At 37.3% G+C, this 25832-nt stretch overlaps 1 protein-coding gene and 1 long non-coding RNA gene across 12 annotated transcripts in view; both read right to left on the bottom strand.

Annotated features, from left to right (window-relative positions):
• Window positions 1-25832, bottom strand: part of LCOR (ligand dependent nuclear receptor corepressor) — a 136211-nt gene that overhangs the window by 102037 nt on the left and 8342 nt on the right. The window lies entirely within an intron of this gene.
• The window catches only part of LOC125961137 (uncharacterized), a 35231-nt gene that overhangs the window by 2577 nt on the left and 6822 nt on the right, over window positions 1-25832 (bottom strand). The window contains exon 2 of the long non-coding RNA XR_007471485.1: window positions 1-25832. This exon is cut by the window's left edge and continues 2577 nt beyond it. This is a non-coding gene — a long non-coding RNA (uncharacterized LOC125961137).

Genomic DNA, 25832 nt, shown 5'->3' with positions numbered 1-25832 from the left:
CAGCATGATTCCTCCACTTCTGTTCTTCTTTCTCAAGATTGTTTTGGCTATTTGGGGTCTTTTGTGTTTCCATACAAATTTTAAAATTATCTGTTCTAGTTCTGTGAAAAATGCCCTTAGTATTTTGATAGGGATTGCACTGAATCTGTAGATTACCTTGGGTAATATGGTCATTTTAGCAATATTAATTCTTCCAATCCATTAACATGATGTATCTTTCCACCTGTTGTGCCATCTTCAATTTCTTTCATTAGTGTCACAGTTTTTCAAGTACAGGTCTTTAACCTCTTTAGGTAGAGATTTATTCCTAGGTATTTTATTTTTTTTGATGCAATGGTAAATGAGATTGTTTCCTTAATTTCTCTTTTTGATAGTTCACTGTTAGTGTATAGAAATACAACAGGTTTCTGTGTATTAATCTTGTATCCTGCGACTTTACCAAATTCATCGATGAGCTCTAGTGGTTTTTTGGTGGTGTCTTTAGAATTTTCTATGTATAGTATGTCATCTGCAAACAGTGGTGGTTTTACTTCTTCCTTTCCAATTTGGAATTCTTTTCTTTCTTCTTCTTGTCTGATTGCTGTGGCTAGGACTTCCAATACATGTTGAATAAAAGTGGTGAGAGTGGACATCCTTGTCTTGTTCCTGATCTTAAAAGAAATGCTTCCAGCTTTTCACTGGTGAGTACAATGTTAGCTGTGGGTTTATCATATATGGCCTTTATTATGTTGAGGTATGGATAAAGATTCAGTATTGATAGATCTTTTCCTACTTAGATAACCATTACATTCAAGAAGACCTCACATAAAAACCTGCCTAGGTTAAGAGCACCTTGAGATATAATTTCTACAGCTTTTGTATCAGCACTTGCAGCCTAATAGGTTCACTTTATTTAACTCATTTTTACTCTGGAACCAAGCTGTGTGGGTATGAGTCCTAACTCTACCTTTTCGAGCTGTGTGACCTTTGGCAAGTTCCTTAATTTCTCAGTGCCTCAGCTCTGAAACATGCAATACACTTACCTCACAAGGTTTTTATGAGGATTTAAAAAATTAGTATTTGAGAAATTAGAGAGAATAGTACCTGGCACAAAGTAGGTATTATATGCACAAATCTTAAATGGAAAAACAAAACAAAAAAATACAGAAACAATGTCAGGCTCATGAAGTGAGAACTCACACAGATAAGGAACAATGTGAAACTGACAATGAAAGGCCTTCTCATGGCAGCTGTCTCATATCCTTGGTTCTTAATATTCAGCAGTACTATATTCATAATACATACCTACTATGTGGAAGAGACTCAAAATTGAATTCTTTATCTTCTCTTCCAAACCTGCTCCACTCACAGTCTCTCCCACCTTTGTTAAAGGCAACCCTGCACTTTGAATTGCTTGAACCAAAACCTTTATAGTCCTCCTTTTCTCCTCTCTCTCATGCCCCACATTAATCTAATCAGAAATTATGTTGCCCCTACTAATCCTAACCAATCTCTGCCAATTTAATATATTTACAGTCCTAATCACTTCTCCCTTACTGTACTACAGCAGTCCCCAACCTTTTTGGCACCAGGGACCGGTTTTGTGGAAGACAATTTTTCCACGGGACGGGTGGGTGGGATGGTTCATGCAGTAATGCAAGTGATGGGGAGTGGCAGATGAAGCTTCACTCATCTCTCACTGTGTGGCCCAGTTCCTAAGAGGCTGCAGACCGGTACCTGCCCACGGCCCAGGGATTGGGGACCCCTGCTCTACTAGTATCCAGTGCAAGCAACCCAACTGTCACCTGGACAAACGCAAAATCTTCCAACGTGGTATCTGTACTAATACTCCTGCTCCCCCTTCTCCCGGCCGATTCTCGACACAGCAGTCAGGTAGTTTGTTAAAATTAAGCCAGATCATCATGTCAGTCTCCTGCTCAAAAACCTAGCATGCTCCTGATTTTACTCATAGTAAAAGCCAAAAGTTCTATCTTCCCCTCAATTTTGCTGTGAACCTTAAACTGCTCTAAAAAATAAAGGAAATAAAATCAGGTTTGACTGTCCGAAATGCAGCTGAGCTTTACTTCAAAGGATTAAAGTAAATTATGGGAGAAAGAGGCCATTAGGGACATATCCCACACCTGCACCCAAAAAAACCAAAGTCCTCACAACAACAGCCTAATCCACCTTACATGATCTAATTGCCCTCTTTTACTTTTCATGATTAGATTCATGTTAATTTTTGTAGGGTAGAATACTTCGCAAGTAGTGCTATGCCTTTCCTATTTTATCAAATCAAGAGACATATATCTGCCTGTTCTACTTTCAGTGATGCTAAGACTGAACAGTGAATTCTGGGTATTAACTTGAACCCACCATTATATAGTTACCTATCACCTTTCACCTAATAATTTTAGTATACATCAATAATCTGCCTAGATCTATTATTGTACTATGGGCACAAAGTGGTGACTTTTCTAATACCTTCATTCCTTCCTCATTTATTAACTGAAATTCTTCAGTAAAGAAGAGCTTTCTGCTATCAACTGTTTGTTTAGTTTGAATACATTCTGCAACAAAATACATCCTACTTTCTATGCATAAATTTTCATAAGAATGAGTTAACACCCTTGAAATCTCCAAAGGTTATCAATAGTTATTTTTGCTTTTTATTTTTAAAATATCATTATGGACTCCTGGAATTTTACTCATTTGGTATAGTTCAACCTACTGCAGTCCTTATTTTTTTTTATTTTTTATTTTTTTTTTTGGCGGTACGCGGGCCTCTCACCGTTGTGGCCTCTCCCGTTGCGGAGCACAGGCTCCAGACGCGCAGGCCCAGCGGCCATGGCTCACGGGCCCAGCCGCTCCGCGGCATGTGGGATCTTCCCGAACCGGGGCACGAACCTGTGTCCCCTGCATCTGCAGGTGGACTCTCAACCACTGCGCCACCAGGGAAGCCCAGTCCTTACTTTTTTTACATTCACGTTTTTCATCTTAGGCCAGTGGGAGCACCTTTGAGATGGCTTCATGAACTTTTGACACAACTTACCTTAACATGATAGGCAGAAGATTTTAACTTGCAGTTTAAATTTGCAATTCCTCAATTATAATTAATCTTGAACAATTTTCATGTTTATTGATCTCTTTGAATTCTTTGTGAAATCCCTATTCATTTTCTCATCCATTTTTCTAGTGGGCTAGTAATCCTTCTTGCTTTCTGAATTTTACAAGTTCATTTTAATATATGGTAGAGATTATATATTAATAAAAGCTGCAATCTTATTCCTCTATTTCCTTTTTGATTTTATAGCATTTTTTGTCATGTAAAATACACTTAATTTTTAAATAAAGCAATCATTTCCTTTATAATTCTCAGTTTAGATCTGAAGGCCTTCCCAAATTCACTATGATAGAAAAAAACTGCCTATGCTTCTTCTAATTCTTTTATGGCTTTTTTCAATATTTAAATCTCTGATTTAGCTAGTTATAATTAGCTGTTTATAAATCTATTTCCATTAGACTTTGGGATCTTCAAAGGCAATGACTATCTTACTTATTACGAGACTTAAGAATTTTGCCTCTGGACCCAAGTGTTTTCAAACACAGGGTTTGAGGAGGTGATGTTGATGATGAATAGTCATAAACTCCATTCTCTATGCCCTTAAACTTGGGCAAGGCAGTCCTACTGAACCATGCTCGCTAAAGAGAAGATGTAGCACAGGGAGGAAAAACTCTCTGTTCTGCTTAATGCTAGATATTACATGTGCATTGCCCTGACATCTCGGAACAATTTTAAGAGGTGAGGATTGGGGGTGGGGTGCAGAAAATGAGTTTGGGATCAGCTTCCAAGAAGTGATGTCTGAATGGAGTGTGAAAGAACAAGCAGGTATTATTATACAGAACAGCCTGATAAAGAGTACTCCAGAGTACAGAGTGAGCAAAAGGTATGACATGGGAGTACATGATCTACCTGAGGAATACAGGCAGTTTATTATGACTGCCTGGGCCAGTGCTTGGTATATAAAGTAAGTACTATATAAATGTTAGCTATTATCATGCTGATTATTGGGACATGGAAATAAATTAGGTAAAACTGTAAGCAGCAGGCTAAGATGCTCCTGGAAAGCCACGTTAAAGTCTGGATTTTATCCTGAAGACGATGGGGAATGTCTGAAGGATTTCTGACAGGATAATGGCATATTTTAGAAAAATTACATTGGCAGTGTGAATAAAAGACTGGCTGGAATACAGATAGGCAAAAGTCATAAAGAATCTTCAATGATGGAGTATATAGTGGTGATAAAAACTTTTACAAAGTGAGGAAAATTTGCAAGCCTCTTTTAAGATCTAAGATGTCAGCATACTGATCTCTACGAAAAGGGACCAGATGTCTAACAGTTTTATCACATGGGAGATATATACGCTTAATAATAAATATTCCTAGACTATCTGGAAAGCTTTCCACTTTAGTAAAGGTTCACACCCAGTAAATCATTTTCAACAAAATTCCTTCAGGGTCATCAAATGCCCCATGTTGTCTTTTCCACAAGCAAGAAAGGCTGGTGAAAGCTCATGAATGTCTCCCAGTCAACCAAAAGGCTGGTTTTCTAAAGACTCCATGATGTAAAAGCTAAATTATGGCTGCTGATGCTGATGGTACCCTGTCCCAAGCTCTCTGAAATTTCTGCAGGCTCAGCAATACTTGTTACTGACACTGAAGTTATGATGTAAGCCACATGTGCCCTAACAATGGAGTTCACACCTAACTCTAGCTATGTGGACTATCGGACACAGAATGTGAGTTAGCTACAGATTGTGAGACAACTTCTGGAGAGCAAACTATAGAGCTAGTTTAGGGGCAGTTCTCATTTCAGGTGTCTTACTGGTGAGAAAGAATGATTCTATGTGGCACAGACTATTTGGGTCCATTTGGGACTCTACCAAAAGTGACAAAACTTCCTAGGGAGGAGATGAATTGAGAACCATGATTCTATCTTGAACTCTATGAAATGGCAGGTATTGTGACTTTTGAAAGTTACTGAATTTGGTTGCTGTTATTGCTGTTTTGTAAGTTATACCTCCTAAAAGCAGTTATTCTTCCCTGCCTACAGGGAATTGTTTCATGGTTCAACAATGAACCAACTACTGTGGCAATCTCCTTAGAAAAGGTCTAAATAAAGTGAACTTTTTCTATTCTGATTCTCTAAAAAAATATTTTGGAGACTCAGAAACTCCATGTTACAGTAGCTCCCCACAGATATCTATTTCTAACTTTACATTTTTTAAGAGCAAATGTCAGTTTATATATATATATATATATATATATATAAATTAAATTAATTATATAAAGTATTTTTACAAATCAACAAAAATGAAACATTATCACAATCAGATACCATTTCACAACCACTAGGAAGGTCGAAATAGGAAAGACTGACAAACACCAAATATTTGTGAGGACGTGGACTAACTGGTCTCTACATACATTGTTGGGGGAATATAATGTGGAGATTTAACTTCTTTGGAGAGCTGTTTGGCAGTTTCTTATGAAGTTAAGTATACATTTCTACCCTATGACCCAGCAATTCCATTCCTAAGTATTCACCCAAGAGAAACAAAAAGACTTAAACAAAAATGTTTATGGAGTATCTTTATAGAAACCCCAAACTGGAAACAACCCAAATGTCCATCAGCAATGAAACAGACAAACTGTGCTATATCCATACAATGGAATACTACTCAGCAATAAAAAAGAATGAACTCAGCAATCCCACTACTGGGCAAACCATACTGAGAAAACCATAATTCAAAAGAGTCATGTACCAAAATGTTCACTGCAGCTCTGCAACAGCCAGGACATGGAAGCAACCTAAGTGTCCATCATCAGACGAATGGATAAAGAAGATGTGGCACATATACACAATGGAATATTACTCAGCCATAAAAAGAAACGAAATTGAGTTATTTGTAGTGAGGTGGATGGACCTAGACTCTGTCATACAGAGTGAAGTAAGTCAGAAGGAGAAAGACAAATACCGTATGCTAACACATATATATGGAATTTAAGAAAAAAACAAAAGTCATGAAGAACCTAGGGGTAAGATGGGAATAAACACACAGACCTACTAGAGAATGGACTTGAGGATATGGGGAGGGGGAAGGGTAAGCTGTGACAAAGTGAGAGAGTGGCATGGACATATATACACTACCAAACGTAAAACAGATAGCTAGTGGGAAGCAGCCGCATAGCACAGGGAGATCAGCTCGGTGCTCTGTGACCACCTAGAGGGGTGGGACAGGGAGGGTGGGAGGGAGGGAGACACAAGAGGGAAGAGATATGGGAACATATGTATAACTGATTCACTTTGTTATAAAGCAGAAACTAACACACCATTGTAAAGCAATTATACTCCAAAAAAGATGAAAAAAATAAAATAAAATAAAAAAGAATGAACTGGGGCTTCCCTGGTGGCGCAGTGGTTGAGAGTTCGCCTGCCAATGCAGGGGACACAGGTTCAAGCCCCACATGCCACAGAGCGGCTGGGCCCGTGAGCCACAGCCGTTGAGCCTGCGCGTCCGGAGCCTGTGCTCCGCAACGGGAGAGGCCACAACAGTGAGAGGCCCACGTATCGCAAAAAAAAAAAAAGAATGAACTAATCATGTCCAGAATAGGCAAATCTATAGAGACAAAGTAAATAAGTAATTGTCTATGGCTGGGGGGTTAGAAAGATAGGGGACAGGATAAGGAGTGACTGCTAAATGGGTAGGGGTTCTCATCTGTAAACCGAATATAATGATACCCATTGGGGTGACAAACATGTTCTAAAATCTCATTGTGGTAATGATTATACAACTCCATGAATATAGTAAAAATCATTTACTTTTATACATTAAATGGGTAAATTATTTGCTATATGAATTATGTCTCAATAAATCCACTTAAAAAAAGGAATGAACTATTAATGTAACAACACACACAAATATTTGTTTAAGCGAAAGAAGCCAGACACAAAAAGAGTGCATACTGTAAGATTCTTTTAGTGAAATCTAGGATGTAGGCAAAACTAATTTATGGTGATAGAAATCAGTTATTGTGGTGGTGAGCAACTGGCTGGAAAAGGACAGGAGTAAACTTTCCACGAGGTTTTTTATCTTGTTTTGGATGGAGGTCACAGGCGTATGCACAACTGTCAAAACTTAAGATCTGTGCATTTTAATATCTCAATTTAAAAAGGTGGTAAAAGAAAATCACTCCTATTTGAACTTGGAAAGAGAAGAGGGTAAGGCAGGAGTGCCTACTAAATAATGCCTTCATGCTTCCCCAACGGAAGTGACTGTACAGCTGTCCATTTACAGAAATATCCAGTGCCTGAGTACACTCTGTCTTTCTTCCCTGTAACATTTTAATAATAAACTCATCCAGTGCTCCCCACCCCCCAGAATTTCACATGTATCAGTTTCCCTAATTAAAAAAAATAGTCAAAGAATATTCTACAGCCAAAATTGAGCCTAAAGCATGCTTAAGTGCCACCAAGTTGTGAAAATGAAATATAAATATTTATATATATCAGAATCCTAAGAGGGAAACCATGGTCTATTTTCTTTTTCTGTCTTCTGAAAACATGCTCTGATACCCTGTCTGAAAGAATTCTCTCTACCTACCACTCTTCTCCTCTTCCTTCCCCTAATTAGTTAACTCTTATTCATTTTTCACTTCTCAAATAAAAATTTCTTAGAAATTCTTCCGAATTTCTATTACTCCAATCTGTCCCCCTCCACAAACACAATTACATACACAGAGAGAACACTGTCTCCTTGCAGAGCTCCTGTCTCATTTCACAGTCAGTTATAGGTTTCTCATGTAATTAATGGCCCTATTTCTCCTGTTAGACTCTAAGTGCCATGTAAGCAAGTACAGTCTCCTAAATACATCACTGTATCCCTGCATCTAGCATAGTGCTTAGTAGTTAGCATAAATGTTCACAGAACATTTCGCTCAATGAATAAATTAAAAATGCAATTCAACCAAACTATCTAAACAAAGACTGTTCCTAAAGCAAAGAGGCTGTCCTTGCTTGAGAAATCCATTAAGTAAATATACCTATATTGGACAGAGAACATTTTGGATCAGTATCTATGAGTCACTGAGTATCTACTTCCTTACCAACCTGGTTCTCAGAATATAAGACTGTTCTCTGAGTCATCAGTTTCTACCCTTATTCTGCCTATTGTTCCCTTCTTAACTGCGCACATTTATTCTTAATATTTTTAATCTTTGTTGTATATTCTATTATATGCTTCTATAATTCCTTAGATGTCAGATTTTGAGAAATTAAACAATAATGTTCATAAACTCATGCCAAGACAATATTTAATGGCATTAATAGCTGCAAAAACATAACTGCTTAGAGAAGAGGGTTTCAGTTCAGAATGCAAAGTGACATTACTACCAAAAAGCTCAAAATTGTTCTCCCAACATTCAGTAAACAAAATGCTGACTGACACAGAAAGAATGAAGTGCCAAAAAGAACAGATAAAATAGGCAATTTGGAGACAAACAGCACCATGAAAGAAGGCATCTAGCATTTTGTAGAACTCACTAAATGTAAGCAAAAACATTTACAGAAATCAACTTACACCAACTAGATAAAGAGTCTACTTCAGCAAACACCTACGGTGAATACAAGACCAGACCTTTGGGCAAAATTTGAACAATTTTCTACAATCCTTTGATGCAGTTTAAAGAGACGGCGTAACACCAATCTATGCTTTCTTGAAAGGGTACAAAAGGCACGCTCAGAAAAACCTGTATGGCTGTGCTGCACCAATCACACACTGCAGGTCTCCTAAAGCAGTAACAAAGCATCTGAACTTTCAGAATCAATTCTGAATTATGTGAAAATCCATTAGTTGAAGGGAGAGGATCCAAAAATTTTTTTCTAGTAACAATCATCTCCTCCCTTTCTTCCCCATTAAAATATTATTATTACTTTCACCATTGGCAATGTATCACAATCACTGCAGGAAGTCAATTCAAGATCAAATGTAAATGGAAATGTCTTTAAAAATAAGAGGCTCAACCTCACTGATAAAGAGAATGCTAATGAAAACTACACTGCGCATATTTTTTACCTATCAGATTTGCAATAATCCACAAGTCAGACACAATACCATACTGGTAAGGTTGTGGGGATACAAACATTCTCCTAACAGCACTCTCTTACACTGATGGAGGGAATACAAAATTATACCACCTAGGTAGAGGGCAATTTGACAATACCTATCACAATTACAAATACATTTTACCCTTAACTCAGTAATACCATTTCTGGGAATGTATCCTACATACACCAGTACATACAAAATAACACATACAACATCATTCACTATAGCACAGTGTTAAGTGAAAAGTGAAAACTCAGATGTTCAAAACCACCTAGTTTAATATATCACAGTACACATCCACACAATGGAATACAATGCAGCTGCGAAAAATGAAAATGCTCTTTAAATACCGAATGGAAAGATAGCTTAAATACATTAAGTGAAAAAAGCAAGGTACAGAAGAAGGTATTCTGTATGTATCACTATATGTACGAAAGGGGGAAAAGTCAAAAAATACTAACATCTGCTTTCATTTTTACAAAGAAACACTGAAAGAACACGTAATAAAAATGCTTATAGGAGGAAAATAAAACTAGAGTAAATGTGGAATGGGTGGGAGCAAGACTTCTCATTGCACATACTAAAATTTGTTTTTTGGGGTTTTTTTTGCGGTACGCAGGCCTCTCACTGTCGTAGCCTCTCCCGTTGCAGAGCACAGGCTCCAGACGTGCAGGCTCAGCGGCCATGGCTCACGGGCCCAGCCGCTCCGTGGCATGTGGGATCTTCCCGGACTGGGGCATGAACCCGTGTCCCCTGCATCAGCAGGTGGACTCTCAACCACTGCGCCACCAGGGAAGCCCCCCAATTTTCTTTTGAACAGTCAATCTGCTCCTCCTTCAAGCCGTAAGGGAGGGCTGAACTTAAGCCTCTTTCCAAAGCCAGGCACCTGTCACTGGTTGGGTCAGAGAATCACACTCCCACAGGCCTTAGTGACATGAACCCTTCCATCCTCCCAATTTGGTTGGTGCTATACAGAAAGAGACATATGTGGACTTTAAAAATTATGTAAGTCTAGAGCTGCCATTGATCATCTTTACCATCATACCTGCTCAAAAAGGAAACCAAAAGAAGAAATGAATGCTTAGAGATGGAGATAAGCAGATATTCCTGATGACATAAGTAAAATTTCTGGATCCAGTCATATAAGAACCTAGCTTTACCTTTATTCTGCTAACTCCCAGTTCATAAATCTACAAAATGACCTTCTTGACTTAAATTAATTTGAATTGGGTTTCTGAACTTGCAATAGAAGAGTCCTGATAGATACTGGCAGAATACTGCCATACAACTGAAAACAGAGCCTCACTTTTCTTCAGTTATTTTCTCAAACTTGTCAAAGAGACCGGAAGAGCCAGTAGAAAAAGAATAGCTTGTATCCATGTCCATTCTCTGTCCATCACGCCATCCTCCATGAGGGTTTTAGAATCTAAAAGTTACAAATAAATTCATTCATGCTTGTTAAAGTATGGATCTGTGAACTCCTGATAGCAAAATATAAACAATATTAAGGCACTCTCAAGAGTTATAAAAACCTAAGTATGAATATTTAAAAATAAAGCATTCATACAATCTTTTCTTCTCCAATGACATTCCACAGCTCCACCATCCCTGAAGCATCAACATCACTACATGGTGGCTAGAGTGGTGACAAAGTCATATTGAAATACCTCTTTCTTGCCATATCACCACTTTGAGAACATTCATGATAGTCTTGTCCTTTAATATAGCTAGCATTGCTCATGGTTCATTTGTTTCTATCTCAAGCGAACTGTGTCACACACACAGTATGTTAATAAATGTTCCTGAACTTTTGGAGAGAATGTCACTATTTTTTACTCTTACACAATCAGAACATTCTTCTTTCTCTACCTGCTGCCCACCTCCAACTCTTACCTATTTGTCTATGGAAAATGCCCAGCCCTTTCCTATCCCTTTTGCTGATACTTCAGAAAACTCAAAATAATACACATATTCTGAACAAAAAGGAAAAGATTACATTTTGAAGTGAAACAAGACAAAATAAAGAAATAATGTTTCTCCTGTTACAGGATGGGTTTTACTTGTGTTGTCACACAATTCACATGCAAAGAAACTGGTCCCTAGTATCCAGTAATACAGTGGTTCTCAAAGGGGCAACTCCACCCACCTAACCGCCTTAAAAATCACTGTGTTAAAGCCACTGAAGGTACCACAAATTGTGTCCAGAATATCTGCACTCCCTGTTTCTCATACTAATTTTGTTTTTCCTTAAATAACTTCAGTCACTGTAAACAGAACACTACTACTCAATTTGCGTAGTTTGTGATATTTCAAAGTCCTGTTTTCTACCTTTCCACAAACATTTACTGCGCATCCACTGTGTGCCAGTCACTTTGCCAAGTACTTAAAATACAAAGAAAAACATGACATGGTTGCTGACTTCAAGGGTCTTGCAAGCTAGAAGAAGCAGAATTGGAGAAACGAAGGTAAGAAGGTAAAGAAAGTAGTACAATAATGCTTGCACACTAGAAAAAGAGTGACCTGTATTTTGTGGTCAGAGGACTTGAGAAATTAGAGAGTAGGGACTGGGCAGCATATACAAAGAGAGGGTAAGTAGGCTGGGAAAATTAATGAGGGTCTTATATGCTCCTTAAAGTAGCTTTATTCTAAATGCCTGTGGTTTTCAAACTTTAGTGTGTACAAGAAGACTCACTTGAGATACCTGTTAAAAATAGATTTCCATGCCCCATCTAAGAAGATTTGGATTCAGCAAATCTGAGGTAGGACCCCAAATTTTCAAATTTCACAGATATCTCACGTGGTCAGTGCTTTGAAACAATGCTTTAGGTAGGTGTTGGTCTCAAGTTTCCCAAGTAGTCCTAGGGGTGAGGGGAATGTTGGGGGAATATTCATTCATACCCTCAAATTTCATTGCTCTGTAGGTGACAAAATCATTAGCTGAGTGAGAAGCAGGAGTGCACAGGAGCTAAAAGAGAGCCACTGTGGTTAAGCTATAGAAACTGACCAAGAATATGCAAAAAGAATTCCCAGTGCTGAGAGTCCAGCTAAGGCTGGACACAGTAAATCTGTAGTAGCACCAATCCACACAGCTGTTCTACCACGTATAAAATTAAAATAATACCCAGCTAGTGAAGTTATTATGAAGATTAAATTACATGTGACAACAGATGTAAACATGTAAGGATAATGGCATATTGGAATTCAAGATCTCAACATCTCCAGATAATAAAAAGAACCAGGACACAGCATTGGGAATAGATGTCTGTTCTTTTTATTTCAAGAATACATTACTTAAACCCTTCAATTTACTTAAATCATGTTTGTGGGCTGACCTGGTATCATGAACCAATAATTATAATGCTGTTTCTTAGTGAAAAATGTGTTGTAAAATAGAAATAAGCGAAAAAATAAAATAAACTCTAACACCCAAATGGGCACTCTCTATATATTTATACTGTACTTGAAACTCAAGAAGGTTACTGAAGAATTCACTAAGAAAGAATGAAAGAAGTGAATGCCTTATAGTAGTGAGTCTATTTTCTCAACTTACTAAATCCCCATGCTGTACCTTGTTATGTTCCTTTCTGGTACAGTATCATCCCAGTCAAATCATCCCTCCCCATCTCCATAAGGCCAGAGAATTTGGCTTTTACACTGTTTACCCATAGTAAGCTATTGATTTTCTACTCCCCTTAAAGAGATATAGTCTTTCTGGCACTTAAAAAAAGTGTTAGTAAGGACTTCTGGTTGCAAGTAAACCCAAACTAAATAGGCCTGAGCAATAAAGATAGGTATTGACTCAAAAAGGCTTTTTAGAGCTCCTTTCATGAACAGTTAGATCCAAGTGCATAGCAATATTTCTCTCCCCATTGTTGTGTTGTCTTACACAGAGGCACACCACTTCACTCACAGGCAGGCTCTCCGCACATGGTAGCTGCTTCCTGCTCATAGGCTAGTAGCTTAGCTACCCCAGAAAAAAAAAGATCTTTCCCAAGAATGCCACCAGCCAGTCTCAAGGCTGATCCCTGAACCACTCACTCACTGTGACCAACGGCCAGGCATAAGTCACAGAAGTGAGTCAGCCTCATCCAAACCACACTGAACTCATGAATGTTAGGAAAAGTGGCTCCCTAAAGGAAAGCCAAGGTACTGCTACTGAAAGACAAGGGGAAAGATTCTGGGAGGAAAAAAACAAGATATGCAGTACAGAATACATGATAAAACACACACATCCTTATTCCCCAAAATAAGGGAGAAAAAACTTAGGAGGAAAACTAAAAATCTAACTTACATGATTACAATTATGTAAAAGCCTATAAGCTCTGAAGTCAGACACTCCCAGATTCAAGCCATCAGTTCTATCACATTTATCATTTAATCATTCTAATCCTGTTCTTCATAGTTAAGTAAAAAGCTATCACACTCTTTGCATGTTGATTGTACTTATTAAATGAGACATGTTAAGCATATACTGTGTACTTGATAAATATCTACTATCATGAACATTACATGAAAAAATGAAACTGTTGTTTCCAAAGATAGATTGCAAACGGCCCCAGTTCTTCATTCCTTCATATATCCAGGCCCTTTGCTATGTAACTTTATAATACCCTCCCACCATCACGCTTGGCTCAGTCATGTGATTTGTTTTAGCCAATGAGGTACTAGCAGACATTACAAAACCAGAGGCTTGAAAAAGTGCTTCATTATTTTTGCTTGTTTTATGTACTTCTGCCATGCCATAACAGATCCAAGGTAGCCTGCTAAAGGTTGAGAAAGGTGGAACAATCTAGTTGCTGCAGTCATCCCAACTTATGTCAACCTACATCAGCCAGCTCATCCCCAGACACAAAGCAAATCCAGCCAAGGTGCCTAGGCAATCCAGAGTTGACTACATGAAAAACAAGCTAAAACCTCAGAAAAGAACTTTTTTTTTTTTAATTTATTTTTTGGCTGTGTTGGGTCTTCATTGCTGCGTGCGGGCTTTCTCTAGTTACTGCGAGCGGGGGCTACTCTTCGTGGAAGTGCATGGGCCTCTCATTGTGGTGGCTTCTCCCGTTGCAGAGCACAGGCTCTAGGGGCGCGGGCCTCAGTAGTTGTGGTGTGCGGGCTCCAAAGCACAGGCTCAGCAGCCATGGTGCACGGGCTCAGCTGCTCCGCAGCATGTGGGATCCTCCCGGACTAGGGCTCGAACCCACGTCCCCGCATTGGCAGGCAGATTCCTAACCACTGAGCCACCAGGGAAGTCCCAACCTCAGAAAAAAACTTTAATGAAACAGAGATAAGTAATCTACCTGATAAAATGTTAAAAAGTAATGGTCATAAAGATGCTTGCTGAACTGGGGAGAAGAATGGATGAACACTGAGAACTTCAATAAAAAGATGGAAGGGCTTCCCTGGTGGTGCAGTGGTTAAGAGTCTGCCTGCCGATGCAGGGGACGCGGGTTCATGCCCCGGTCCCAGAAGATCCCACATCCTGCGGAGCGGCTGGGCCCATGGGCCATGGCCACTGAGCCTGCGCATCCGGAGCCTGTGCTCCGCAACGGGAGAGGCCACAACAGTGAGAGGCCCGCGTACCGCAAAAAAAAAAAAAAAGATGGAAAAAGTAAGAAAGTACCAAACAGAAGTCACAAACTTAAAAAACACAATAACTGAACTGAAAAATAGACTAGAAGAGTTCAACAGCAGACTGAATGAAGCAGAATAAAAGATCAGTCAACTCAAAGACAAGGCAGTGGAACTCACCCCATCAGAACAGCAAAAAGGAAAAGGAATGAAAAAAAGTGAAAATAGCTTAAAGAATTTATGGGACAGCATCAAATGGACGAATATTCACATCATATGGCTCCCAGAAAAAGAAGAGAGGGGCAGAAATCTTATTTGAAGAAATACTGGCTGAAAACGTCCCTAACCCAGGAAGGAAACAGACATCCAGACCCAGAAAGGCCAGAGAGTTGCCAAGTAGAGGAGTCCACCAAGATACATTATAATTAAAATGCCAAAAGAGAGAATATTAAAAACAGCAAGAGAAAAACAACTTGTTACATATGAGGAAAGCCCCATAAGCCTATAAGCAGATTTTTCAGCAGAAACTTTGCAAGCCAGAAGGAAGTGGAACCGTACAGTCAAAGCACTAAAAGAAAAACTTCCGACTAATTATACTCTACCCAGAAAAGTTATCGTTCAGAGTGAAGGAGAGATGAAGAATTTTCCAGACAAGCAAAAGCTAAATTTTTCATCACCACTAAACTGGCCCTACAAGAAATGTCAAAGGGACTTCTTTAAGCTGAAAAAAAGGGTGCTAATTAGTAACAAGAAAACACATGGAAGAATAAATCTCACTGAAAAGGTAAATATGTATAGAAATGGTAGTGGATTAATCACTTATAAAGCTATTAGGAAGGTCAAAAAACCAAAGAAGTAAACACTAAGATTACAAGTTAGCTGCGAAAGCAGTTCTAAGAGGGAAGTTCATAGCAATTAATGCCTACCTCGAAAAACAAAAAAAAGTCTCTAACACCCAACTTGACATGGTAGGAACTAGAAAAAGAACAAAGCTCAAAGTAACAGAAGAAAGGAAATAACGAAGTAAGCAGAAATAAATGAAATACAGGCTAAAAAAGACCGTAGAAAAGATCAATGAAACCAACAGCTATATCTTTGAAAAGATAAACAAAATTGACAAACCTCTAGCTAGACCCAACAAGAGAAAAGACGACTTAAAGTCAGAAATGAAAGGGGAGATATTAAAACCAATACCACAGAAATATAGAGGACCATAAGAGACTACTATAAACAATTATACACCAATAAATTGGACAACCTACAAAAACTGGGTAAATCCCAAGAAACAATTAACCTACCAAGACTGAAATCATGATGAAAAATAAAATGTGCACAGACTGATTACTATAAGGAAACTGAATCAGTAATTTAAAAAAACACCTCCCAACATAAATAAATTCAGGACCAGACACCTTCACTAGTGAATTCTACCAAACACTCAAAGAAGAATAACAATCCTTCTCAAACTCTTCCCAAAAACAGAAGGAGCACTCTTCCAAACTCATTTTACAAGACCAGCATTATTCTGATACCAAAACCAGACAAGAATGCCACAAGAAAAGAAACACAGGCCAATATCCCTGATGAACAAAGATGCAAAAATCCACAACAAAATGTCGGTATGAATTCAACAATACATTAAAAGACAACAACCTATAAAAATACATACACCATAATCAAGTGGGATTTATTCCAGAGATACAAAGATGGTTCATGATACACCACATTAACCAAATGAAAAATAAAAATCATACGATCATCTCAACAAATGCAGAAAAAGCATCTGACAAAATTCAACATCCGTTTATAATAAAAACCCAATAAAGCAAGTATAAAGGGAACGTACTTCAACATAACAGAGGCCATACGGCAAGCCCACAGGTAACATGACACTTAACAGTGAAAAAGTGAAAGCTTCTAAGATCAAGAACAAGACAAGGATACCCACTCTCATCACTTTTATTCAACATAGTATTGGAAATCCTAGTTAGACCAATTAGGCAAGAAAAAGAAATAAAACATATCCAAACTGGAAAGGAAGAAGTAAAACTGTCACCACCTGCAGATGACATGATATTGAAAACCCTAAAGACTCCATCAAAAGATTGTTAGATTTAATAAACAAATTCAGTTAAGTTGCAGGATACAAAATGAATACACAAAAATCTGTTGTTTCTATACATTAATGATAAACTCTAAGAAAAACAAATTAGCAATATACAGATTCAATGCAATCCCTTTAAAAGTTCCAATACCATTTTTCACAGTCATAAAACAAACAATCCTAAAATTCGTATGGAACCATAAAAGACCCCAAAGAGCCAAAGCAATCTTGAGAAAGAAAAGCTGGAAGCATCACATTTCCTGATTTCTAATTATATTACAAAGCTATAGCAATTAAAACAGCACGGTACTGGCATAAAAACAGACACAAAGATCAATGGATGGGAGAAAATATTTGCAAATCATATATCTGATAAGGGAATAATATCCAAAATATATAAGGAACTCATACAACTCAAAAGCAAAAAACAACAACAAAAAACCCCACAATCTGATTAAAGAGTGAGCTGATCTGAATAGACATTTTTCCAAACAAGACATTACAGATGGCCACAGGACATGAAAAGATGCTCTATGCCATTAAGCATCAGGGAAATGCAAATCAAAATCACAATAAGATATCAATTCACATCTGTTAGAGAGGCTACTAGCAAAAAGACAAGAAAAAACAAGTGTACGGGGCTTCCCTGGTGGCGCAGTGGTTGAAAATCCACCTGCCAATGCAGGGGACACAGGTTCGAGCCCTGGTCCGGGAAGAACCGACATGCTGCAGAGTAACTAAGCCCGTGCACCACAACTACTGAGCCCGTGTGCTGCAACTACTGAAGCCTGCGTGCCTAGAGGCCATGCTCTGCAACAAGACAAAGCCACCACAATAAGAAGCCCATGCACCACAACGAAGAGTAGCCCCGGCTTGCTGCAATTAGAGAAAGCCCGTGTGCAGCAATGAAGACCCAACACAGTGAAAAATAAATAAAATAAATAAATTTTTTTTAAAAAAAGAGTTAACAAATGTTGGCAAGGATGTTAAGGAAAAAAGAACCCTTCTGCACCATTGGTGAGAATGAAAATTGATGCAGCCACTGTGGAAAACAGTATGAAGGTTCCTCAAAAAATTAAAAAGAGAATTACCGTATGATCCAGCAATTCTACTTCTGGGTATTTTCCAAAGAAAATAAAAATGCTAATTCAAAAAGATGTATGTGGGGAATTCCCTGGAGGTCCAGTGGTTAGGACTTCATGCTCTCATTGCCAAGGACCAAGGTTTGATCCCTGGTTAGGGAACTAAGATCCTGCAAGCCATGCAGCGTGGCCAAAAAAAAAAAAAAGATGTATGCACCCCCATTCACTGCAGCATTATTTACAATACCCAAGATATGCAAAGAACTTAAGTGTTCACTGATGTACGAATGGATAAAAAAATTGTGTGTGTGTATACACAAATACACACACACACAGGGATATTGTTTAGCCATAAAAAAGAGCAAAATCTTGCCATTTGTGAAAACATGGATGACTTTGATTGCACTATGCTAAATGAAATAAGTCAGAGAAAGACAAATACCACATGATTTGTTAGACCTGAAACAAACAAGCAAACAGACAAACCAACCTACCAACCAACCAACCTCACAGATACAGAGAACAGACTGGTGACTGCCAGGAGTAGGGGGTGGGGTGGTGGGTGGGAGAAATGGGTGAATTTTTTAAAAAAATAAATTGAATAAACAAAAGAAAATGCATTTTTATCTTTTTATATGAAATGCAGATATAACTATTATTAGCTAAATGAGACTAAGTTCCTCTCACCTTGTGAGTGTTTAGCTAATATTCTTAGTGAGAAAAGTTAGTTATGTATTTTGCATGAATTTGAGGAGCTGTTGCCCATTCCTTACACATCCTGCTTTCTACTTAAAGATGAAGAGTCTTCATTCCCATGAACATTTTAGAAGACATCTTTTTTTGTAATTGGGGTACAGTTGTTTTACAATGTTGTGTTAGTTTCTACTGTACAGCAAAGTGGAGTTCCCTATGCCATACAGCAGATTCTCATTAGTTACCTATTTTATACATATTAGTGTATGTATGTCAATCCTAATCTCCCATTTCATCCCTCCTCCCCTTTCCCCCCTTGGTGTCCATACGTTTGTTCTCTACATCTGTGTCTCTATTTCTGCCTTGCAAACAGGTCCATCTGTACCATTTTTCTAGATTCCACATATATGTGCTAATATACAATATTTGTTTTTCTCTTTCTGACTTAATGTCACGCTGTATGACAGTCTCTAGGTCTATCTATGTCTCTACAAATAACCCCATTTCGTTCCTTTTCATGGCTGAGTAATATTCCATTGTGTATATGTACCACACATCTTCTTTATCCGTTCGTCTGTCGATGGGCATTTAGGTTGCTTCCATGACCTGGCTATTGTAAATAGTGCTGCAATGAACACTGGGGTGCATGTGTCTTTTAAGACAAACATCTTTGAGCACATTATTTAGTTTAGCTTTGCCGTCCTGTTATACACAATATGAATATTCTATTTCCTAATGGATTTCATGTCAACCATCCCCAAACTATTCAATGGTGAAAATCAACACAGTAATTTTTCTTGAAATACTGTAATCAGGTTCTCCAAGACGTTCTCATTTTACAAATAAGGAAACCAAGATGCAGAGAGATTATGTGATGTATTTGCTTAAAATCATACAGTTGTAGTCATACTTATGCCAGAACCCAGTGCTCCTGCCTTGAGGTTTTTCCCATTCCATTCCACTGCCCAAGATGCAACAATTTTTTAACCTAGAGAAAACCTACTATTTCTTTTTAACCTAAGAAAACCTACTATTTCTTTTTAACCTAATAAAAAACATGTAGTAGGTTCTCTTAGCTGGCAAAGAACAAAAATTGAGTATTTTTTGCTACTCTAACCTGTAGGATATACCAATAAATGTCATAATGTTAATCATACATAAATGTCATCACCCAAACCATTACAGGAACTTGCAAATATGTAAAAGTTTTGGGTAGACCAAACACAGTGCAACTTAAAATCCAGAGAGAACAATTATTGCTCTATATTACAAAAAATGTTTAAAAGAAATTAAATTGTGTTATTTTAAGAGTATATCCAAAGAGCAAACTCTATGGATCAGCTTCAACAGTTTTTTTTTCAAGTGATCTATTATTTATTAAGCAAAGACAAAGTTCTCTGCCTCTTTCTCAATTCTCACAACCGTCCTACACAGTATTTATTATAGGAATAAACTGAAATTAGTTCTCTCTACATCCCATAGCGGGTAAAGTGTGAAGATAAATTTGTACCCAGGTCTGCCTGACTCAAAGCCACCTTTTATTATTGTTTTAATGTGCAAGTGTTTCCAAAATGGACCTCTACTGTTACTATTATATGCAAGTATTTTCAAAATGAGCCTCTGAATGTGGTAAACAGTTGGAGAACTAATGAGAGGAATTAAACTTCTGAATGCAGAGTACATTTAATCATCTCTTCCATCCTACCGAGATACAATCTTTACAGGGTTAGCTAGATACGATTAATATTTGAAATGCACTTAAATTCATGTCTAAAATTATTTTTTAACATTGTTTTCTCTATAAGTTCAAATATTCTTCATATGACGTGGCGTAAAATAAAAAGTCCATCAACAGATGAATGGATAAAAAAGGTGTGTTATATATCTACAACGAACACTACTCAGCCATAAAAAAGAATGAAATTCTGCCATTCTGTAACATGCATGGACTTGGAAGGCATTATGCTAAGTGAAATAAGTCAGACAGAGCAAGACAAATACCACATGATATCACTTACATGTGAAATCTAAAAAATACAACTAGTGAATAAAACAAAAAAGAAGCAGACTCACAGTTTGAGAACAAACTAGTGATTACCAGTGGGGAGAGCAAAGGTGCAATACAGGGGTAAGGGATTTAAAAAAGGGTTATTATGAGATTATATGAAATCACATGTGTGAAACTTGAAAACTGTAAAGCACTAAAGAATTTAAAGAATCATAAAGATTTAAACCATCATTGGGATTGACATATATACACTGATACTGTGTATAAATTAGATAACTAATGAGAACCTACTGTATAGCACAGGGAACTCTACTCAATGCTCTGTGGTGACCTAATGGGAAGGAAATCCAAAAAAGAGAGGATATATGTATTCATATAGCTGATTCACTTTGCTGTACAGTAAAAACTAACACAACATTGTAAAACAACTATACTCCAATAAAAACTAAAAAAAAAAAATCTTTTATTCAGTATTAAAAATTAAAAAAATAAAATTTCTTCAAAAAAATGGAAGAACTAATGCTTAACTTCAAGAAAGATTGTACCCCTTAAGTTTTTTAAAATTCATAAATAGAGAAAGCCAATGAAGAGACAAAACTATTTGCATTATATCAAAATAAAACTGTTTTATGAACTTAATTAACAGTGATACAAATACAGCTAAAAATATTCACTAAAAAAAGTTTACTGAATGTATTTCAACCCTTATCTCTGTCTAGTGAATTTCATTCTCTTAACTATGACCACCATTTTTCTACTTCTAAAGTCATTCTTATCTGCATGGGCTTCTGAAGCTGTCTGTTACCCCAGACTAAAACACATACATATTTATTTTTAAAATTAATTCAGTTTACTTTTCATTTGATGTATTCCAAACATATATCAATTTATGTTACATGTACAAAAAGAGAGAAAAAGAAAAATGTGTAAAGAAAAATGGAGATATACAGAGTAGGGAAGAAATATGAATGAGAAGCAACCTCATGCAAAAGCAAGTGACTCATTCCTGATTCTTGGCAGAATCCTAGACTGTACCAAATCCTTACTGTACCAAACATCTGAAGTTCCTGAAAATTCTGCCATCTGAAAGTAAGTATCCTTTCAGCGTCAAGTTTTAAAGTGTGCTGCTGGACTTCCCTGGTGGCGCAGTGGTTAAGAATCCGCCTGCCAATGCAGGGGACACAGGTTCCATCTCTTGTCTGTGAAAATCCCACATGTCGCGGAGCAACTAAATCTGTGTGCCACAACTACTGAGCCTGCGCTCTAGAGCCCATGAGCCACAACTACTGAGCCTGCACGCCACAACTACTAAAGCGCACGCGCTCTAGGGCCCGTGTGCCACAACTGCTGAGCCCGCACGCCTAGAGCCTGTGCTCTGCAACGAGAAGCCACCGCAATGAGAAGCCTGCACACCGCAACAAAGAGTAGCCTCCGCTCGCTGCAACTTGAGAAAGCCCGCTCGCAGCAATGAAGACCCAGCACAGCCAAAAAGAAATTTCTTTTAAAAAAATTAAAAAAAATAAAGTGTGCTGCTTATTTCACAATCCAGTTATATGTAACAACATCATTACCATCATTACTTACACTTCTGTTCTTAAGTAACAGAAACCAGACATTAGCAGCAGCATGACTTGACAACAGATCCCTCCTGTTTCTTAATATAGCCTTTATTCTTTACCTTCTTTTCTGCTTATAACTGGATATACACTCATATTCCTCAAATCAGTTGATCTCCTCTGGATTACTTGCTAAAGAATATCTGACAAAATGTGGACTGGCTGACTTAGGTAGAGCAATATCTAAAGGTATTTTACCTAGACATCTTCGTATAGTTTTAACAAATAATTCCTATCAAGTAGTAACATAAATACAAAAATATTTATTAATCATTTAACAATAACAAACCTTCCACTTTTTCCAAAATAAAGTTTAAGTTCTCAGGAAAAGGGAAAAAAAAGGCAAAAATTGTCTGGGTTATCAACACCTCTGGTTCCTTGTCTTTACCACAATGTCAGCTCATTTTTTATCAATGTAATTATATCAGAATACTCTTCTCCATTAATTTACATTCCCTTGGTTTTAAAAGATCAAAATCTGTGGATAATTCAATCTTCTTAATAGTTTAACAGTCTTGACCAAAACAACTCATTCAGGTTGGACTATCACTTATGTGGCCTACTTATTTTTTACAAAAATTAAGTCCCACATAGGTTTACAGCTTCTTATAATTCCTACCTAAAGTCTTCTCACTTACTGTGGAAAATTCTAGTTTCTCTTCTTTATCTTTACCCCATTTATGAATTTACCTTTGCCTATCACCAATAAAATAAAACAATCTTTGATTTGGATATGTTACATGAAAATTAAACGGAAGTTCTTTGCCTAAGGAGAAAGGGGACAAAGGGAATGTTATCTTTTAGATAAGATTGCAGCCACAAGCCATGGGTCTTGAAATGGTTATCAAGAGACTATATGGATTTGACTCTCTGTACATGCCTGTTTATTTTAACACGCCAAAATCTATTTTAGTAAATACTCCACAGTAAAAATCTATGCATAGAAAATATATGTATATACAAATAAATATTGGTTGTACAAGTCTCACATGGTACACAGCCTTATCACTTTAATCATACCTGCTTTTCTTTTGAAAAAGTCATACAGCAAAACTTCAGTACCTCTCAAAAAATTGTTAGAAATTAATCCATATTATTTCATTATTTTTATCCTGATGTATTCTCTTTCCAGAACAAAAACCAGCTCTAGATAGGGTATCTAACATATTAAGTATTATAAAAATACTGCTAAGCATAATTGTTAGGTTTCCAATAGATAAACAATAAGTAAAATATTAACACACTGATCGTTTTATGTAGGAGTATATTAACTAAATCATTTTTTAAAGATGTGTTAATTACATTAAACACTCAGAAAAATGACCAGCTTAAAGGTTTTTTTCAATAACTATTCCCAAAGATTTATGGACTTCTTTTTTTAAAATAATTAAAGTATCATTTTATTGTGATCAAATAAATTAAATCAATGCCCATTTATACAAGATAAACTTCATCAGTTTCCTTACTAGCTGAATGAAAATTCACATAACCTAACACATATGACAAGATTAGTGTTTATATCATTAACCATGCAATGAAAAAGCCACATTTCAACACAGGCACATATTCACAGATATTTATGTTCCTCTCACTTTTTATTCTTAGTGAAGGCAAAGAGCTTCCCATTTTATTTTGATGGGAATTTCTCCCACTTACCTTTGTCACATCTTCCTGTATCTACTAAGGTAGCATTAGTCTGAGACGGGTGATTCTTGAATTACCAAACTAGCGTATCTTTTAAAAAATCTGCCAAATTGCTCCCTCCCCTTCTCAGCAATTATACACTACTCAGCAACTTCGCTTTCCATCACATGTTTTGAAACATTTATAACCAAGAGCCAAATCTAAGTCATAGGAAGTTAGAACTCAAAAAGCATTTGACTAAAATCCAGGAATCCTGAATCTTGACATCAATCTGCTTTACCCTGTTTGCCCCTCTGTCCACACCTGAGATCTCTGGGAAGGATATGAATAGAAGGAAAGGCCAGGTAACAACACACTGTTACTACAATGCTTTTGTTACAAATTTCAAAGTGCTCTGTCAACTAAGCTGGTCCACGTGGAAGGCTCACCAAGCTTAAGGCCCAGGATCACCTGGATATCCTTTGCTATCTTTCCTCTTCAAAATCTATGCTCAGATCTCAGCCAATGGTGAAGAAAGGCCAGTCTAGCAATGTATGAAGGAAAACTTAAGCCAGTGGAAGCAGTCAGCTCAAACCTACTTAGCTCTGACAAAACTAAAAATTTGAGAAGAAAAAGGATAGACAAACTAGACCGTAGCACTGAAGAGAAGAGGGCAAGACATTTTAGGCCGGGGTATTGAAAGAATTATGCTACCATTTATGATAATATTATGAGTAGAATTCTTTACTGTAATAGAAATTGAGTAAGCCATCAGTAGTAGGGAACAAAGAAAGAAAAGGCAACTTGGTGGAACCAAATAAGAAAGTCTAAAAAAAGGGCGTATGCTTTAATTTTTTATAGCACAGGCTTTTGAATTCCCATCCCAGGTCTACCACTCTTTAGCTGAGTGATCATAAATGAAACCCTTAACCTTTCCAAATTCCGTTTTTCCACCTGTAAAACAGATATTAACATCAAAGGGCTCTTGTCTGGCACATAGTAAATACCCAACATATGATAGCTCTTAAGAAACATTAATAAGACAAAACCACCACCAGTCTTCTCCATATTTAGATAATATCTCATTTCTTTAAATTTATGAACCACTTGATGGGGATGGGAGGTGGGAAGAAGGAGATGATATTATACAAGCAGGTTGCAAAAAGATTCAATACTAAATATTATGTCTGGGATTTGCTTCAAAATAATCTTGTGGGAATGAATAACAGCCATTCGTTGATGTAGCTGGATGTTCACTATACTATTCTTTCTACTTTTGTGTATGTTTGAAGTTTTCAAAAATGAAAGATTTTTTTAAAAATTCTTTTTCCCTTTAATATGGTTGGACAAAAAGACAAGTTCTAGCATCCCTTCTACTTTTGATAAATCATGCACCTAAAAGATGGAAAGATAGGTAAAACAGAACAGGAGAATATCCTGTGGATAGGTATAGAGGAAAATACCTACAAATGACTTAGAAAATATGCCTACATTGACTGAGAGGAAGGGGAGCATTCAGGTAAAAGCCCATAAATACCAATGCATTCGGACTTCCCTGGTGGTGCAGTGGTTAAGAATCTGCCTGCCAGAAGACCTAAATAGACATTTCTCCAAAGAAGATATACAGACTGCCAACAAACACATGAAAGAAGGCTCAACATCATTAATCATTAGAGAAATGCAAATCAAAACTACAATGAGATATCATCTCACACCAGTCAGAATGGCCATCATCAAAAAATCTAGAAACAGTAAATGCTGGAGAGGGTGTGGAGAAAAGGGAACACTCTTGCACTGCTGGTGGGAATGTGAATTGGTACAGCCACTATGGAGAACAGTATGGAGGTTCCTTAAAAAACTACAAATAGAACTACCATATGACCCAGCAATCCCACTACTGGGCATATACCCTGAGAAAACCATAATTCAAAAAGGGTCATGTACCAAAATGTTCACTGCAGCTCTATTTACAATAGCCTGGAGATGGAAACAAC

This window comes from Orcinus orca, chromosome 14 (genome assembly GCF_937001465.1).
Source record: "Orcinus orca chromosome 14, mOrcOrc1.1, whole genome shotgun sequence".
Lineage (NCBI taxonomy): Eukaryota > Metazoa > Chordata > Mammalia > Artiodactyla > Delphinidae > Orcinus > Orcinus orca.
This window is presented reverse-complemented; position numbering and strand designations above follow the sequence as displayed.